Here is a 22,081-nt window from a genome sequence, read left to right as displayed (position 1 = left end):
CTAACCCTAACCCTTACCATATGGGCCCTTTCATTCTAATGAATCTCATAGGCTATAATGGAGAATGGAAAAACATCCAAAATCTTTCCCCATCAAGAGTGTACCATTCAGTGTGATATTAAAAATACATCTTACCCATCCCTAAACCCAACCCCAATATTCACCCAAACATAAGTATGTCCTGAACTCTAACCCTAACCCTAACCCTTACCATATGGGCCCATTCATTCTAATGAATCTCATAGGCTATAATGGAGAATGGAAAAACATCCAACATTTTTCCCCATCAAGAGTGTACCATTCAGTGTGATATTAAAAATACATCTTACCCATCCCTAAACCCAACCCCAATATTCACCCAAACATAAGTGTGTCCTGAACTCTAACCCTAACCCTAACCCTTACCATATGGGCCCATTCATTCTAATGAATCTCATAGGCTATAATGGAGAATGGAAAAACATCCAACATTTTTCCCCATCAAGAGTGTACCATTCAGTGTGATATTAAAAATACATCTTACCCATCCCTAAACCCAACCCCAAAATTCACCCAAACATAAGTGTGTCCTGAACTCTAACCCTAACCCTAACCCTTACCATATGGGCCCATTCATTCTAATGAATCTCATAGGCTATAATGGAGAATGGAAAAACATCCAAAATTTTTCCCCATCAAGAGTGTACCATTCAGTGTGATATTAAAAATACATCTTACCCATCCCTAAACCAGACCCCAATTTTAAAGCGAAAATATGTGTGTCCTGAACTCTAACCCTAACCCTAACCCTTACCATATGGGCCCATTCATTCTAATGAATCTCATAGGCCATAATGGAGAATGGAAAAACATCCAAAATTTTTCCCCATCAAGAGTGTACCATTCAGTGTGATATTAAAAATACATCTTACCCATCCCTAAACCCAACCCCAATATTCACCCAAACATAAGTGTGTCCTGAACTCTAACCCTAACCCTAACCCTTACCATATGGGCCCATTCATTCTAATGAATCTCATAGGCTATAATGGAGAATGGAAAAACATCCAAAATTTTTCCCCATCAAGAGTGAACCATTCAGTGTGATATTAAAAATACATGTTACCCATCCCTTAACCCAACCCCAATATTCACTCAAACCTAAGTGTGTCCTGACCTCTAACCCTAACACTAACCCTTACCATATGTGACCATTCATTCTAAAGAATCTCATAGGTTTTAATGGAGAATGGAAAAATATCCAAAATTTTTCTCCGTCAATAGTGCACCATTCAGTGTGATATTAAAAATACATCTTACCCATCCCTAAACCAGACCCCAATTTTAAAGCGAAAATATGTGTGTCCTGAACTCTAACCCTAACCCTAACCCTTACCATATGGGCCCATTCATTCTAAAGAATCTCATAGGCTATAATGGAGAATGAAAAAACATCCAAAATTTTTCCCCATCAATAGTGCACCATTCAGTGTGATATTAAAAATACATCTTACCCATCCCTAAACCCAACCCCAATATTCACCCAAACATAAGTGTGTCCTGAACTCTAACCCTAACCCTAACCCTTACCATATGGGCCCTTTCATTCTAATGAATCTCATAGGCTATAATGGAGAATGGAAAAACATCCAAAATCTTTCCCCATCAAGAGTGTACCATTCAGTGTGATATTAAAAATACATCTTACCCATTCCTAAACCCAACCCCAATATTCACCCAAACATAAGTGTGTCCTGAACTCTAACAATAACCCTAACCCTTACCATATGGGCCCATTCATTCTAATGAATCTCATAGGCTATAATGGAGAATGGAAAAACATCCAACATTTTTCCCCATCAAGAGTGTACCATTCAGTGTGATATTAAAAATACATCTTACCCATCCCTAAACCCAACCCCAAAATTCACCCAAACATAAGTGTGTCCTGAACTCTAACCCTAACCCTAACCCTTACCATATGGGCCCATTCATTCTAATGAATCTCATAGGCTATAATGGAGAATGGAAAAACATCCAACATTTTTCCCCATCAAGAGTGTACCATTCAGTGTGATATTAAAAATACATCTTACCCATCCCTAAACCCAACCCCAATATTCACCCAAACATAAGTGTGTCCTGAACTCTAACCCTAACCCTAACCCTTACCATATGGGCCCATTCATTCTAATGAATCTCATAGGCTATAATGGAGAATGGAAAAACATCCAAAATTTTTCCCCATCAAGAGTGAACCATTCAGTGTGATATTAAAAATACATGTTACCCATCCCTAAACCCAACCCCAATATTCACTCAAACCTAAGTGTGTCCTGACCTCTAACCCTAACACTAACCCTTACCATATGTGACCATTCATTCTAAAGAATCTCATAGGTTTTAATGGAGAATGGAAAAATATCCAAAATTTTTCTCCGTCAATAGTGCACCATTCAGTGTGATATTAAAAATACATCTTACCCATCCCTAAACCAGACCCCAATTTTAAAGCGAAAATATGTGTGTCCTGAACTCTAACCCTAACCCTAACCCTTACCATATGGGCCCATTCATTCTAAAGAATCTCATAGGCTATAATGGAGAATGAAAAAACATCCAAAATTTTTCCCCATCAATAGTGCACCATTCAGTGTGATATTAAAAATACATCTTACCCATCCCTAAACCCAACGCCAATATTCACCCAAACATAAGTGTGTCCTGAACTCTAACCCTAACCCTAACCCTTACCATATGGGCCCTTTCATTCTAATGAATCTCATAGGCTATAATGGAGAATGGAAAAACATCCAAAATCTTTCCCCATCAAGAGTGTACCATTCAGTGTGATATTAAAAATACATCTTACCCATCCCTAAACCCAACCCCAATATTCACCCAAACATAAGTGTGTCCTGAACTCTAACCCTAACCCTAACCCTTACCATATGGGCCCATTCATTCTAATGAATCTCATAGGCTATAATGGAGAATGGAAAAATATCCAACATTTTTCCCCATCAAGAGTGTACCATTCAGTGTGATATTAAAAATACATCTTACCCATCCCTAAACCCAACCCCAAAATTCACCCAAACATAAGTGTGTCCTGAACTCTAACCCTAACCCTAACCCTTACCATATGGGCCCATTCATTCTAATGAATCTCATAGGCTATAATGGAGAATGGAAAAACATCCAAAATTTTTCCCCATCAAGAGTGTACCATTCAGTGTGATATTAAAAATACATCTTACCCATCCCTAAACCCAACCCCAATATTCACCCAAACATAAGTGTGTCCTGAACTCTAACCCTAACCCTAACCCTTACCATATGTGCCCATTCATTCTAATGAATCTCATAGGCTATAATGGAGAATGGAACAACATCCAAAATTTTTCCCCATCAAGAGTGTACCATTCAGTGTGATATTAAAAATACATGTTACCCATCCCTAAACCCAACCCCAATATTCACTCAAACCTAAGTGTGTCCTGACCTCTAACCCTAACACTAACCCTTACCATATGTGACCATTCATTCTAATGAATCTCATAGGTTTTAATGGAGAATGGAAAAATATCCAAAATTTTTCTCCGTCAATAGTGCACCATTCAGTGTGATATTAAAAATACATCTTACCCATCCCTAAACCAGACCCCAATTTTAAAGCGAAAATATGTGTGTCCTGAACTCTAACCCTAACCCTAACCCTTACCATATGGGCCCATTCATTCTAATGAATCTCATAGGCTATAATGGAGAATGGAAAAACATCCAAAATTTTTCCCCATCAAGAGTGTACCATTCAGTGTGATATTAAAAATACATCTTACCCATCCCTAAACCCAACCCCAATATTCACCCAAACATAAGTGTGTCCTGAACTCTAACCCTAACCCTAACCTTTACCATTGGGCCCATTCATTTTAATGAATCTCATAGGCTATAATGGAGAATGGAAAAACATCCAAAATTTTTCTCCGTCAATAGTGCACCATTCAGTGTGATATTAAAAATACATCTTACCCATCCCTAAACCCAACCCCAATATTCACCCAAAGATAAGTGTTTCCTGAACTCTAACCCTAACCCTAACCCTTACCATATGGGCCCTTTCATTCTAATGAATCTCATAGGCTATAATGGAGAATGGAAAAACATCCAAAATCTTTCCCCATCAAGAGTGTACCATTCAGTGTGATATTAAAAATACATCTTACCCATCCCTAAACCCAACCCCAATATTCACCCAAACATAAGTATGTCCTGAACTCTAACCCTAACCCTTACCATATGGGCCCATTCATTCTAATGAATCTCATAGGCTATAATGGAGAATGGAAAAACATCCAAAATTTTTCCCCATCAAGAGTGTACCATTCAGTGTGATATTAAAAATACATCTTACCCATCCCTAAACCCAACCCCAATATTCACCCAAACATAAGTGTGTCCTGAACTCTAACCCTAACCCTAACCCTTACAATATGTGCCCATTCATTCTAATGAATCTCATAGGCTATAATGGACAATGGAACAACATCCAAAATTTTTCCCCATCAAGAGTGTACCATTCAGTGTGATATTAAAAATACATGTTACCCATCCCTAAACCCAACCCCAATATTCACTCAAACCTAAGTGTGTCCTGACCTCTAACCCTAACACTAACCCTTACCATATGTGACCATTCGTTCTAATGAATCTCATAGGTTTTAATGGAGAATGGAAAAATATCCAAAATTTTTCTCCGTCAATAGTGCACCATTCAGTGTGATATTAAAAATACATCTTACCCATCCCTAAACCAGACCCCAATTTTAAAGCGAAAATATGTGTGTCCTGAACTCTAACCCTAACCCTAACCCTTACCATATGGGCCCATTCATTCTAATGAATCTCATAGGCTATAATGGAGAATGGAAAAACATCCAAAATTTTTCCCCATCAAGAGTGTACCATTCAGTGTGATATTAAAAATACATCTTACCCATCCCTAAACCCAACCCCAATATTCACCCAAACATAAGTGTGTCCTGAACTCTAACCCTAACCCTAACCTTTACCATTGGGCCCATTCATTTTAATGAATCTCATAGGCTATAATGGAGAATGGAAAAACATCCAAAATTTTTCTCCGTCAATAGTGCACCATTCAGTGTGATATTAAAAATACATCTTACCCATCCCTAAACCCAACCCCAATATTCACCCAAAGATAAGTGTTTCCTGAACTCTAACCCTAACCCTAACCCTTACCATATGGGCCCTTTCATTCTAATGAATCTCATAGGCTATAATGGAGAATGGAAAAACATCCAAAATCTTTCCCCATCAAGAGTGTACCATTCAGTGTGATATTAAAAATACATCTTACCCATCCCTAAACCCAACCCCAATATTCACCCAAACATAAGTATGTCCTGAACTCTAACCCTAACCCTAACCCTTACCATATGGGCCCATTCATTCTAATGAATCTCATAGGCTATAATGGAGAATGGAAAAACATCCAACATTTTTCCCCATCAAGAGTGTACCATTCAGTGTGATATTAAAAATACATCTTACCCATCCCTAAACCCAACCCCAATATTCACCCAAACATAAGTGTGTCCTGAACTCTAACCCTAACCCTAACCCTTACCATATGGGCCCATTCATTCTAATGAATCTCATAGGCTATAATGGAGAATGGAAAAACATCCAACATTTTTCCCCATCAAGAGTGTACCATTCAGTGTGATATTAAAAATACATCTTACCCATCCCTAAACCCAACCCCAAAATTCACCCAAACATAAGTGTGTCCTGAACTCTAACCCTAACCCTAACCCTTACCATATGGGCCCATTCATTCTAATGAATCTCATAGGCTATAATGGAGAATGGAAAAACATCCAAAATTTTTCCCCATCAAGAGTGTACCATTCAGTGTGATATTAAAAAATACATCTTACCCATCCCTAAACCAGACCCCAATTTTAAAGCGAAAATATGTGTGTCCTGAACTCTAACCCTAACCCTAACCCTTACCATATGGGCCCATTCATTCTAATGAATCTCATAGGCCATAATGGAGAATGGAAAAACATCCAAAATTTTTCCCCATCAAGAGTGTACCATTCAGTGTGATATTAAAAATACATCTTACCCATCCCTAAACCCAACCCCAATATTCACCCAAACATAAGTGTGTCCTGAACTCTAACCCTAACCCTAACCCTTACCATATGGGCCCATTCATTCTAATGAATCTCATAGGCTATAATGGAGAATGGAAAAACATCCAAAATTTTTCCCCATCAAGAGTGAACCATTCAGTGTGATATTAAAAATACATGTTACCCATCCCTAAACCCAACCCCAATATTCACTCAAACCTAAGTGTGTCCTGACCTCTAACCCTAACACTAACCCTTACCATATGTGACCATTCATTCTAAAGAATCTCATAGGTTTTAATGGAGAATGGAAAAATATCCAAAATTTTTCTCCGTCAATAGTGCACCATTCAGTGTGATATTAAAAATACATCTTACCCATCCCTAAACCAGACCCCAATTTTAAAGCGAAAATATGTGTGTCCTGAACTCTAACCCTAACCCTAACCCTTACCATATGGGCCCATTCATTCTAAAGAATCTCATAGGCTATAATGGAGAATGAAAAAACATCCAAAATTTTTCCCCATCAATAGTGCACCATTCAGTGTGATATTAAAAATACATCTTACCCATCCCTAAACCCAACCCCAATATTCACCCAAACATAAGTGTGTCCTGAACTCTAACCCTAACCCTAACCCTTACCATATGGGCCCTTTCATTCTAATGAATCTCATAGGCTATAATGGAGAATGGAAAAAACATCCAAAATCTTTCCCCATCAAGAGTGTACCATTCAGTGTGATATTAAAAATACATCTTACCCATCCCTAAACCCAACCCCAATATTCACCCAAACATAAGTGTGTCCTGAACTCTAACCCTAACCCTAACCCTTACCATATGGGCCCATTCATTCTAATGAATCTCATAGGCTATAATGGAGAATGGAAAAAACATCCAACATTTTTCCCCATCAAGAGTGTACCATTCAGTGTGATATTAAAAATACATCTTACCCATCCCTAAACCCAACCCCAAAATTCACCCAAACATAAGTGTGTCCTGAACTCTAACCCTAACCCTAACCCTTACCATATGGGCCCATTCATTCTAATGAATCTCATAGGCTATAATGGAGAATGGAAAAACATCCAACATTTTTCCCCATCAAGAGTGTACCATTCAGTGTGATATTAAAAATACATCTTACCCATCCCTAAACCCAACCCCAATATTCACCCAAACATAAGTGTGTCCCTGAACTCTAACCCTAACCCTAACCCTTACCATATGGGCCCATTCATTCTAATGAATCTCATAGGCTATAATGGAGAATGGAAAAACATCCAAAATTTTTCCCCATCAAGAGTGAACCATTCAGTGTGATATTAAAAATACATGTTACCCATCCCTAAACCCAACCCCAATATTCACTCAAACCTAAGTGTGTCCTGACCTCTAACCCTAACACTAACCCTTACCATATGTGACCATTCATTCTAAAGAATCTCATAGGTTTTAATGGAGAATGGAAAAATATCCAAAATTTTTCTCCGTCAATAGTGCACCATTCAGTGTGATATTAAAAATACATCTTACCCATCCCTAAACCAGACCCCAATTTTAAAGCGAAAATATGTGTGTCCTGAACTCTAACCCTAACCCTAACCCTTACCATATGGGCCCATTCATTCTAAAGAATCTCATAGGCTATAATGGAGAATGAAAAAACATCCAAAATTTTTCCCCATCAATAGTGCACCATTCAGTGTGATATTAAAAATACATCTTACCCATCCCTAAACCCAACCCCAATATTCACCCAAACATAAGTGTGTCCTGAACTCTAACCCTAACCCTAACCCTTACCATATGGGCCCTTTCATTCTAATGAATCTCATAGGCTATAATGGAGAATGGAAAAACATCCAAAATCTTTCCCCATCAAGAGTGTACCATTCAGTGTGATATTAAAAATACATCTTACCCATCCCTAAACCCAACCCCAATATTCACCCAAACATAAGTGTGTCCTGAACTCTAACCCTAACCCTAACCCTTACCATATGGGCCCATTCATTCTAATGAATCTCATAGGCTATAATGGAGAATGGAAAAACATCCAACATTTTTCCCCATCAAGAGTGTACCATTCAGTGTGATATTAAAAATACATCTTACCCATCCCTAAACCCAACCCCAAAATTCACCCAAACATAAGTGTGTCCTGAACTCTAACCCTAACCCTAACCCTTACCATATGGGCCCATTCATTCTAATGAATCTCATAGGCTATAATGGAGAATGGAAAAACATCCAACATTTTTCCCCATCAAGAGTGTACCATTCAGTGTGATATTAAAAATACATCTTACCCATCCCTAAACCCAACCCCAATATTCACCCAAACATAAGTGTGTCCTGAACTCTAACCCTAACCCTAACCCTTACCATATGGGCCCATTCATTCTAATGAATCTCATAGGCTATAATGGAGAATGGAAAAACATCCAAAATTTTTCCCCATCAAGAGTGAACCATTCAGTGTGATATTAAAAATACATGTTACCCATCCCTAAACCCAACCCCAATATTCACTCAAACCTAAGTGTGTCCTGACCTCTAACCCTAACACTAACCCTTACCATATGTGACCATTCATTCTAAAGAATCTCATAGGTTTTAATGGAGAATGGAAAAATATCCAAAATTTTTCTCCGTCAATAGTGCACCATTCAGTGTGATATTAAAAATACATCTTACCCATCCCTAAACCAGACCCCAATTTTAAAGCGAAAATATGTGTGTCCTGAACTCTAACCCTAACCCTAACCCTTACCATATGGGCCCATTCATTCTAAAGAATCTCATAGGCTATAATGGAGAATGAAAAAACATCCAAAATTTTTCCCCATCAATAGTGCACCATTCAGTGTGATATTAAAAATACATCTTACCCATCCCTAAACCCAACGCCAATATTCACCCAAACATAAGTGTGTCCTGAACTCTAACCCTAACCCTAACCCTTACCATATGGGCCCTTTCATTCTAATGAATCTCATAGGCTATAATGGAGAATGGAAAAACATCCAAAATCTTTCCCCATCAAGAGTGTACCATTCAGTGTGATATTAAAAATACATCTTACCCAAACCTAAACCCAACCCCAATATTCACCCAAACATAAGTGTGTCCTGAACTCTAACCCTAACCCTAACCCTTACCATATGGGCCCATTCATTCTAATGAATCTCATAGGCTATAATGGAGAATGGAAAAACATCCAACATTTTTCCCCATCAAGAGTGTACCATTCAGTGTGATATTAAAAATACATCTTACCCATCCCTAAACCCAACCCCAAAATTCACCCAAACATAAGTGTGTCCTGAACTCTAACCCTAACCCTAACCCTTACCATATGTGCCCATTCATTCTAATGAATCTCATAGGCTATAATGGAGAATGGAAAAACATCCAAAATTTTTCCCCATCAAGAGTGTACCATTCAGTGTGATATTAAAAATACATCTTACCCATCCCTAAACCCAACCCCAATATTCACCCAAACATAAGTGTGTCCTGAACTCTAACCCTAACCCTAACCCTTACCATATGTGCCCATTCATTCTAATGAATCTCATAGGCTATAATGGAGTATGGAACAACATCCAAAATTTTTCCCCATCAAGAGTGTACCATTCAGTGTGATATTAAAAATACATGTTACCCATCCCTAAACCCAACCCCAATATTCACTCAAACCTAAGTGTGTCCTGACCTCTAACCCTAACACTAACCCTTACCATATGTGACCATTCATTCTAATGAATCTCATAGGTTTTAATGGAGAATGGAAAAATATCCAAAATTTTTCTCCGTCAATAGTGCACCATTCAGTGTGATATTAAAAATACATCTTACCCATCCCTAAACCAGACCCCAATTTTAAAGCGAAAATATGTGTGTCCTGAACTCTAACCCTAACCCTAACCCTTACCATATGGGCCCATTCATTCTAATGAATCTCATAGGCTATAATGGAGAATGGAAAAACATCCAAAATTTTTCCCCATCAAGAGTGTACCATTCAGTGTGATATTAAAAATACATCTTACCCATCCCTAAACCCAACCCCAATATTCACCCAAACATAAGTGTGTCCTGAACTCTAACCCTAACCCTAACCTTTACCATTGGGCCCATTCATTTTAATGAATCTCATAGGCTATAATGGAGAATGGAAAAACATCCAAAATTTTTCTCCGTCAATAGTGCACCATTCAGTGTGATATTAAAAATACATCTTACCCATCCCTAAACCCAACCCCAATATTCACCCAAAGATAAGTGTTTCCTGAACTCTAACCCTAACCCTAACCCTTACCATATGGGCCCTTTCATTCTAATGAATCTCATAGGCTATAATGGAGAATGGAAAAACATCCAAAATCTTTCCCCATCAAGAGTGTACCATTCAGTGTGATATTAAAAATACATCTTACCCATCCCTAAACCCAACCCCAATATTCACCCAAACATAAGTATGTCCTGAACTCTAACCCTAACCCTAACCCTTACCATATGGGCCCATTCATTCTAATGAATCTCATAGGCTATAATGGAGAATGGAAAAACATCCAACATTTTTCCCCATCAAGAGTGTACCATTCAGTGTGATATTAAAAATACATCTTACCCATCCCTAAACCCAACCCCAAAATTCACCCAAACATAAGTGTGTCCTGAACTCTAACCCTAACCCTAACCCTTACCATATGGGCCCATTCATTCTAATGAATCTCATAGGCTATAATGGAGAATGGAAAAACATCCAAAATTTTTCCCCATCAAGAGTGTACCATTCAGTGTGATATTAAAAATACATCTTACCCATCCCTAAACCAGACCCCAATTTTAAAGCGAAAATATGTGTGTCCTGAACTCTAACCCTAACCCTAACCCTTACCATATGGGCCCATTCATTCTAATGAATCTCATAGGCCATAATGGAGAATGGAAAAACATCCAAAATTTTTCCCCATCAAGAGTGTACCATTCAGTGTGATATTAAAAATACATCTTACCCATCCCTAAACCCAACCCCAATATTCACCCAAACATAAGTGTGTCCTGAACTCTAACCCTAACCCTAACCCTTACCATATGGGCCCATTCATTCTAATGAATCTCATAGGTTTTAATGGAGAATGGAAAAACATCCAAAATTTTTCTCCGTCAATAGTGAACCATTCAGTGTGATATTAAAAATACATCTTACCCATCCCTAAACCCAACCCCAATATTCACCCAAACCTAAGTGTGTCCTGACCTCTAACCCTAACACTAACCCTTACCATATGTGACCATTCATTCTAATGAATCTCATAGGTTTTAATGGAGAATGGAAAAACATCCAAAATTTTTCTCCGTCAATAGTGCACCATTCAGTGTGATATTAAAAATACATCTTACCCATCCCTAAACCCAACCCCAATGTTCACCCAAACCTAAGTGTGTCCTGACCTCTAACCCTAACACTAACACTTACGATATGTGACCATTCATTCTAATGAATCTCATAGGTTTTAATGGAGAATGGAAAAACATCCAAAATTTTTTCCCCATCAAGAGTGTACCATTCAGTGTGATATTAAAAATACATCTTACCCATCCCTAAACCCAACCCCAATATTCAACCAAACATAAGTGTGTCCTGAACTCTAACCCTAACCCTAACCCTTACCATATCGGCCCATTCATTCTAATGAATCTCATAGGCTATAATGGAGAATGGAAAAACATCCAACATTTTTCCCCATCAAGAGTGTACCATTCAGTGTGATATTAAAAATACATCTTACCCATCCCTGAACCCAAACCCAATATTCACCCAAACATAAGTGTGTCCTGAACTCTAACCCTAACCCTAACACTTACCATATGGGCCAATTCATTCTAATGAATCTCATAGGCTATAATGGAGAATGGAAAAACATCCAAAATTTTTCTCCATCAATAGTGCACCATTCAGTGTGATATTAAAAATACATCTTACCCATCCCTAAACCCAACCCCAATATTCACCCAAACATAAGTGTGTCCTGAACTCTAACCCTAACCCTAACCCTTACCATATGGGCCCATTCATTCTAATGAATCTCATAGGCTATAATGGAGAATGGAAAAGCATCCAAAATTTTTCTCTGTCAATAGTGCACCATTCAGTGTGATATTAAAAATACATCTTACCCATCCCTAAACCAGACCCCAATTTTAAAGCGAAAATATGTGTGTCCTGAACTCTAACCATAACCCTAACCCTTACCATATGGGCCCATTCATTCTAATGAATCTCATAGGCTATAATGGAGAATGGAAAAACATCCAAAATTTTTCTCCGTCAATAGTGCACCATTCAGTGTGATATTAAAAATACATCTTACCCATCCCTAAACCCAACCCCAATATTTACCCAAAGATAAGTGTTTCCTGAACTCTAACCCTAACCCTAACCCTTACCATATGGGCCCATTCATTCTAATGAATCTCATAGGCTATAATGGAGAATGGAAAAACATCCAAAATTTTTCCCCATCAAGAGTGTACCATTCTGTGTGATATTAAAAATACATCTTACCCATCCCTAAACCCAACCCCAATATTCACCCAAACATAAGTGTGTCCTGAACTCTAACCCTAACCCTAACCCTTACCATATGGGCCCATTCATTCTAATGAATCTCATAGGCTATAATGGAGAATGGAAAAACATCCAAAATTTTTCTCCGTCAATAGTGCACCATTCAGTGTGATATTAAAAATACATCTTACCCATCCCTAAACCCAACCCCAATATTTACCCAAAGATAAGTGTTTCCTGAACTCTAACCCTAACCCTAACCCTTACCATATGGGCCCATTCATTCTAATGAATCTCATAGGCTATAATGGAGAATGGAAAAACATCCAAAATTTTTCTCCGTCAATAGTGAACCATTCAGTGTGATATTAAAAATACATCGTACCCATCCCTAAACCCAACCCCAATATTCACCCAAACCTAAGTGTGTCCTGACCTCTAACCCTAACACTAACCCTTACGATATGTGACCATTCATTCTAATGAATCTCATAGGTTTTAATGGAGAATGGAAAAACATCCAAAATTTTTCCCCATCAAGAGTGTACCATTCAGTGTGATATTAAAAATACATCTTACCCATCCCTAAACCCAACCCCAATATTCACCCAAACATAAGCGTGTCCTGAACTCTAACCCTAACCCTAACCCTTACCATATGGGCCCATTCATTCTAATGAATCTCATAGGCTATAATGGAGAATGGAAAAACATCCAACATTTTTCCCCATCAAGAGTGTACCATTCAGTGTGATATTAAAAATACATCTTACCCATCCCTGAACCCAACCCCAATATTCACCCAAACATAAGTGTGTCCTGAACTCTAACCCTAACCCTAACCCTTACCATATGGGCCCATTCATTCTAATGAATCTCATAGGCTATAATGGAGAATGGAAAAACATCCAAAATTTTTCCCCATCAAGAGTGAACCATTCAGTGTGATATTAAAAATACATGTTACCCATCCCTAAACCCAACCCCAATATTCACTCAAACCTAAGTGTGTCCTGACCTCTAACCCTAACACTAACCCTTACCATATGTGACCATTCATTCTAATGAATCTCATAGGTTTTAATGGAGAATGGAAAAACATCCAAAATTTTTCTCCGTCAATAGTGCACCATTCAGTGTGATATTAAAAATACATCTTACCCATCCCTAAACCCAACCCCAATATTCACCCAAACCTAAGTGTGTCCTGACCTCTAACCCTAACACTAACCCTTACGATATGTGACCATTCATTCTAATGAATCTCATAGGTTTTAATGGAGAATGGAAAAACATCCAAAATTTTTCCCCATCAAGAGTGTACCATTCAGTGTGATATTAAAAATACATCTTACCCATCCCTAAACCCAACCCCAATATTCACCCAAACATAAGTGTGTCCTGAACTCTAACCCTAACCCTAACCCTTACCATATGGGCCCATTCATTCTAATGAATCTCATAGGCTATAATGGAGAATGGAAAAACATCCAACATTTTTCCCCATCAAGAGTGTACCATTCAGTGTGATATTAAAAATACATCTTACCCATCCCTGAACCCAACCCCAATATTCACCCAAACATAAGTGTGTCCTGAACTCTAACCCTAACCCTAACACTTACCATATGGGCCAATTCATTCTAATGAATCTCATAGGCTATAATGGAGAATGGAAAAACATCCAAAATTTTTCTCCATCAATAGTGCACCATTCAGTGTGATATTAAAAATACATCTTACCCATCCCTAAACCAGACCCCAATTTTAAAGCGAAAATATGTGTGTCCTGAACTCTAACCCTAACCCTAACCCTTACCATATGGGCCCATTCATTCTAATGAATCTCATAGGCTATAATGGAGAATGGAAAAACATCCAAAATTTTTCTCTGTCAATAGTGCACCATTCAGTGTGATATTAAAAATACATCTTACCCATCCCTAAACCAGACCCCAATTTTAAAGCGAAAATATGTGTGTCCTGAACTCTAACCGTAACCCTAACCCTTACCATATGGGCCCATTCATTCTAATGAATCTCATAGGCTATAATGGAGAATGGAAAAACATCCAAAATTTTTCTCCGTCAATAGTGCACCATTCAGTGTGATATTAAAAATACATCTTACCCATCCCTAAACCCAACCCCAATATTTACCCAAAGATAAGTGTTTCCTGAACTCTAACCCTAACCCTAACCCTTACCATATGGGCCCATTCATTCTAATGAATCTCATAGGCTATAATGGAGAATGGAAAAACATCCAAAATTTTTCCCCATCAAGAGTGTACCATTCTGTGTGATATTAAAAATACATCTTACCCATCCCTAAACCCAACCCCAATATTCACCCAAACATAAGTGTGTCCTGAACTCTAACCCTAACCCTAACCCTTACCATATGGGCCCATTCATTCTAATGAATCTCATAGGCTATAATGGAGAATGAAAAAACATCCAAAATTTTTCTCCGTCAATAGTGCACCATTCAGTGTGATATTAAAAATACATCTTACCCATCCCTAAACCCAACCCCAATATTCACCCAAACCTAAGTGTCGCCTGAACTCTAACCCTAACCCTAACCCTTACCATATGGGCCCATTCATTCTAATGAATCTCATAGGCTATAATGGAGAATGGAAAAACATCCAAAATTTTTCCCCATCAAGAGTGTACCATTCAGTGTGATATTAAAAATACATCTTACCCATCCCTAAACCCAACCCCAATATTCACCCAAACATAAGTGTGTCCTGAACTCTAACCCTAACCCTAACCCTTACCATATGGGCCCATTCATTCTAATGAATCTCGTAGGCTATAATGGAGAATGGAAAAACATCCAAAATTTTTCCCCATCAAGAGTGTACCATTCAGTGTGATATTAAAAATACATCTTACCCATCCCCAAACCCAACCCCAATATTCACCCAAACATAAGTGTGTCCTGAACTCTAACCCTAACCCTAACCCTGACCATATGGGCCCATTCATTCTAATGAATCCCATAGGTTATAATGGAGAATGGAAAAACATCCAAAATTTTTCCCCATCAAGAGTGTACCATTCAGTGTGATATTAAAAATACATTTTACCCATCCCTAAACCCAACCCCAATATTCACCCAAATCTAAGTGTGTCCTGAACTCTAACCCTAACCCTAACCCTTACCATATGGGCCCATTCATTCTAATGAATCTCATAGGCTATAATGGAGAATGGAAAAACATCCAAAATTTTTCTCCGTCAATAGTGCACCATTCAGTGTGATATTAAAAATACATCTTACCCATCCCTAAACCCAACTCCAATATTCACCCAAACATAAGTGTTTCCTGAACTCTAACCCTAACCCTAACCCTTACCATATGGGCCCATTCATTCTAATGAATCTCATAGGCTATAATGGAGAATGGAAAAACATCCAAAATTTTTCCCCATCAAGAGTGTACCATTCAGTGTGATATTAAAAATACATCTTACCCATCCCTAAACCCAACCCCAATATTCACCCAAACATAAGTGTGTCCTGAACTCTAACCCTAACCCTAACCCTTACCATATGGGCCCATTCATTCTAATGAATCTCATAGGCTATAATGGAGAATGGAAAAACATCCAAAATTTTTCTCCGTCAATAGTGCACCATTCAGTGTGATATTAAAAATACATCTTACCCATCCCTAAACCCAACCCCAATATTTACCCAAAGAGAAGTGTTTCCTGAACTCTAACCCTAACCCTAACCCTTACCATATGGGCCCATTCATTCTAATGAATCTCATAGGCTATAATGGAGAATGGAAAAACATCCAAAATTTTTCCCCATCAAGAGTGTACCATTCTGTGTGATATTAAAAATACATCTTACCCTTCCCTAAACCCAACCCCAATATTCACCCAAACATAAGTGTGTCCTGAACTCTAACCCTAACCCTAACCCTTACCATATGGGGCCATTCATTCTAATGAATCTCATAGGCTATAATGGAGAATGGAAAAACATCCAAAATTTTTCTCCGTCAATAGTGCACCATTCAGTGTGATATTAAAAATACATCTTACCCATACCTAAACCCAACCCCAATATTTACCCAAAGATAAGTGTTTCCTGAACTCTAACCCTAACCCTAACCCTTACCATATGGGCCCATTCATTCTAATGAATCTCATAGGCTATAATGGAGAATGGAAAAACATCCAAAATTTTTCCCCATCAAGAGTGTACCATTCTGTGTGATATTAAAAATACATCTTACCCATCCCTAAACCCAACCCCAATATTCACCCAAACATAAGTGTGTCCTGAACTCTAACCCTAACCCCTAACCCTTACCATATGGGCCCATTCATTCTAATGAATCTCATAGGCTATAATGGAGAATGAAAAAACATCCAAAATTTTTCTCCGTCAATAGTGCACCACTCTGTGTGATATTAAAAATACATCTTACCCATCCTAAACCCAACCCCAATATCCACCCAAAGATAAGTGTTTCCTGAACTCTAACCCTAACCCTAACCCTTACCATATGGGCCCATTCATTCTAATGAATCTCATAGGCTATAATGGAGAATGGAAAAACATCCAAAATTTTTCCCCATCAAGAGTGTACCATTCAGTGTGATATTAAAAATACATCTTACCCATCCCTAAGCCCAACCCCAATATTCACCCAAACATATGTGTGTCCTGAACTCTAACCCTAACCCTAACCCTTACCATATGGGCCCATTCATTCTAATGAATCTCATAGGCTATAATGGAGAATGGGAAAAAATCCAAAATTTTTCTCCATCAATAGTGCACCATTCAGTGTGATATTAAAAATACATCTTACCCATCCCTAAACCAGACCCCAATTTTAAAGCGAAAATATGTTTGTCCTGAACTCTAACCATAACCCTAACCCTTACCATATGGGCCCATTCATTCTAATGAATCTCATAGGCTATAATGCAGAATGGAAAAACATCCAAAATTTTTCTCCGTCAATAGTGCACCATTCAGTGTGATATTAAAAATACATCTTACCCATCCCTAAACCCAACCCCAATATCCACCCAAAGATAAGTGTTTCCTGAACTCTAACCCTAACCCTAACCCTTACCATATGGGCCCATTCATTCTAATGAATCTCATAGGCTATAATGGAGAATGGAAAAACATCCAAAATTTTTCCCCATCAAGAGTGTAGCATTCAGTGTGATATTAAAAATACATCTTACCCATCCCTAAACCCAACCCCAATATTCACCCAAACATAAGTGTGTCCTGAACTCTAACCCTAACCCTAACCCTTACCATATGGGCCCATTCATTCTAATGAATCTCATAGGCTATAATGGAGAATGGAAAAACATCCAACATTTCTCCCCATCAAGAGTGTACCATTCAGTGTGATATTAAAAATACATCTTACCCATCCCCAAACCCAACCCCAATATTCACCCAAACATAAGTGTGTCCTGAACTCTAACCCTAACCCTAACCCTTACCATATGGGCCCATTCATTCTAATGAATCTCATAGGCTATAATGGAGAATGGAAAAACATCCAAAATTTTTCCCCATCAAGAGTGTACCATTCAGTGTGATATTAAAAATACATTTTACCCATCCCTAAACCCAACCCCAATATTCACCCAAATCTAAGTGTGTCCTGAACTCTAACCCTAACCCTAACCCTTACCATATGGGCCCATTCATTCTAATGAATCTCATAGGCTATAATGGAGAATGGAAAAACATCCAAAATTTTTCTCCGTCAATAGTGCACCATTCAGTGTGATATTAAAAATACATCTTACCCATCCCTAAACCCAACCACAATATTCACCCAAACCTAAGTGTGTCCTGAACTCTAACCCTAACCCTAACCCTTACCATATGGGCCCATTCATTCTAATGAATCTCATAGGCTATAATGGAGAATGGAAAAACATCCAACATTTTTCCCCATCAAGAGTGTACCATTCTGTGTGATATTAAAAATACATATTACCCATCCCTAAACCCAACCCCAATATTCACCCAAACCTAAGTGTGTCCTGAACTCTAACCCTAACCCTAACCCTTACCATATGGGCCCATTCATTCTAATGAATCTCATAGGCTATAATGGAGAATGGAAAAACATCCAAATTTTTTCTCCGTCAATAGTGCACCATTCAGTGTGATATTAAAAATACATCTTACCCATCCCAAAACCCAACCCCAATATTTACCCAAAGATAAGTGTTTCCTTAACTCTAACCCTAACCCTAACCCTTACCATATGGGCCCATTCATTCTAATGAATCTCATAGGCTATAATGGAGAATGGAAAAACATCCAAATTTTTCCCCATCAAGAGTGTACCATTCTGTGTGATATTAAAAATACATCTTACCCTTCCCTAAACCCAACCCCAATATTCACCCAAACATAAGTGTGTACTGAACTCTAACCCTAACCCTAACCCTTACCATATGGGGCCATTCATTCTAATGAATCTCATAGGCTATAATGGAGAATGGAAAAACATCCAAAATTTCTCCCCATCAAGAGTGTACCATTCAGTGTGATATGAAAAATACATCTTACCCATCCCTAAACCCAACCCCAATATTCACCAAACATAAGTGTGTCCTGAACTCTAACCCTAACCCTAACCCTTACCATATGGGCCCATTCATTCTAATGAATCTCATAGGCTATAATGGAGAATGGAAAAACATCCAACATTTCTCCCCATCAAGAGTGTACCATTCAGTGTGATATTAAAAATACATCTTACCCATCCCCAAACCCAACCCCAATATTCACCCAAACATAAGTGTGTCCTGAACTCTAACCCTAACCCTTACCATATGGGCCCATTCATTCTAATGAATCTCATAGGCTATAATGGAGAATGGAAAAACATCCAAAATTTTTCCCCATCAAGAGTGTACCATTCAGTGTGATATTAAAAATACATTTTACCCATCCCTAAACCCAACCCCAATATTCACCCAAATCTAAGTGTGTCCTGAACTCTAACCCTAACCCTAACCCTTACCATATGGGCCCATTCATTCTAATGAATCTCATAGGCTATAATGGAGAATGGAAAAACATCCAAAATTTTTCTCCGTCAATAGTGCACCATTCAGTGTGATATTAAAAATACATCTTACCCATCCCTAAACCCAACCCCAATATTTACCCAAAGATAAGTGTGTCCTGAACTCTAACCCTAACCCTAACCCTTACCATATGGGCCCATTCATTCTAATGAATCTCATAGGCTATAATGGAGAATGGAAAAACATCCAAAATTTCTCCCCATCAAGAGTGTACCATTCAGTGTGATATGAAAAATACATCTTACCCATCCCTAAACCCAACCCCAATATTCACCCAAACATAAGTGTGTCCCGAACTCTAACCCTAACCCTAACCCTTACCATATGGGCCCATTCATTCTAATGAATCTCATAGGCTATAATGGAGAATGGAAAAACATCCAACATTTCTCCCCATCAAGAGTGTACCATTCAGTGTGATATTAAAAATACATCTTACCCATCCCCAAACCCAACCCCAATATTCACCCAAACATAAGTGTGTCCTGAACTCTAACCCTAACCCTTACCATATGGGCCCATTCATTCTAATGAATCTCATAGGCTATAATGGAGAATGGAAAAACATCCAAAATTTTTCCCCATCAAGAGTGTACCATTCAGTGTGATATTAAAAATACATTTTACCCATCCCTAAACCCAACCCCAATATTCACCCAAATCTAAGTGTGTCCTGAACTCTAACCCTAACCCTAACCCTTACCATATGGGCCCATTCATTCTAATGAATCTCATAGGCTATAATGGAGAATGGAAAAACATCCAAAATTTTTCTCCGTCAATAGTGCACCATTCAGTGTGATATTAAAAATACATCTTACCCATCCCTAAACCCAACCCCAATATTTACCCAAAGATAAGTGTGTCCTGAACTCTAACCCTAACCCTAACCCTTACCATATGGGCCCATTCATTCTAATGAATCTCATAGGCTATAATGGAGAATGGAAAAACATCCAAAATTTCTCCCCATCAAGATTGTACCATTCAGTGTGATATGAAAAATACATCTTATCCATCCCTAAACCCAACCCCAATATTCACCCAAACATAAGTGTGTCCTGAACTCTAACCCTAACCCTAAGCCCATACCATATGGGCCCATTCATTCTAATGAATCTCATAGGCTATAATGGAGAATGGAAAAACATCCAACATTTTTCCCCATCAAGAGTGTACCATTCAGTGTGATATTAAAAATACATCTTACCCATCCCTAAACCCAACCCCAATATTCACCCAAACATAAGTGTGTCCTGAACTCTAACCCTAACCCTAACCCTTACCATATGGGCCCATTCATTCTAATGAATCTCATAGGCTATAATGGAGAATGGGAAAACATCCAAAATTTTTCTCCATCAATAGTGCACCATTCAGTGTGATATTAAAAATACATCTTACCCATCCCTAAACCCAACCCCAATATCCACCCAAAGATAAGTGTTTCCTGAACTCTAACCCTAACCCTAACCCTTACCATATGGGCCCATTCATTCTAATGAATCTCATAGGCTATAATGGAGAATGGAAAAACATCCAACATTTTTCCCCATCAAGAGTGTACCATTCAGTGTGATATTAAAAATACATCTTACCCATCCCTAAACCCAACCCCAATATTCACCCAAACATAAGTGTGTCCTGAACTCTAACCCTAACCCTAACCCTTACCATATGGGCCCATTCATTCTAATGAATCTCATAGGCTATAATGGAGAATGGAAAAACATCCAAAATTTTTCCCCATCAAGAGTGTACCATTCAGTGTGATAATAAAAATACATTTTACCCATCCCTAAACCCAACCCCAATATTCACCCAAACCTAAGTGTGTCCTGAACTCTAACCCTAACCCTAACCCTTACCATATGGGCCCATTCATTCTAATGAATCTCATAGGCTATAATGGAGAATGGAAAAACATCCAAAATTTTTCTCCGTCAATAGTGCACCATTCAGTGTGATATTAAAAATACATCTTACCCTTCCCTAAAGCCAACCCCAATATCCACCCAAAGATAAGTGTTTCCTGAACTCTAACCCTAACCCTAACCCTTACCATATGGGCCCATTCATTCTAATGAATCTCATAGGCTATAATGGAGAATGGAAAAACATCCAAAATTTTTCCCCATCAAGAGTGTACCATTCAGTGTGATATTAAAAATACATCTTACCCATCCCTAAACTGAACCCCAATATTCACCCAAACATAAGT

Source organism: Heteronotia binoei, unplaced genomic scaffold (genome assembly GCF_032191835.1).
Source record: "Heteronotia binoei isolate CCM8104 ecotype False Entrance Well unplaced genomic scaffold, APGP_CSIRO_Hbin_v1 ptg000965l, whole genome shotgun sequence".
NCBI lineage: Eukaryota > Metazoa > Chordata > Lepidosauria > Squamata > Gekkonidae > Heteronotia > Heteronotia binoei.
The sequence above is the reverse complement of the archived record's forward strand: the minus strand, read 5'-3'. Positions refer to the sequence as shown.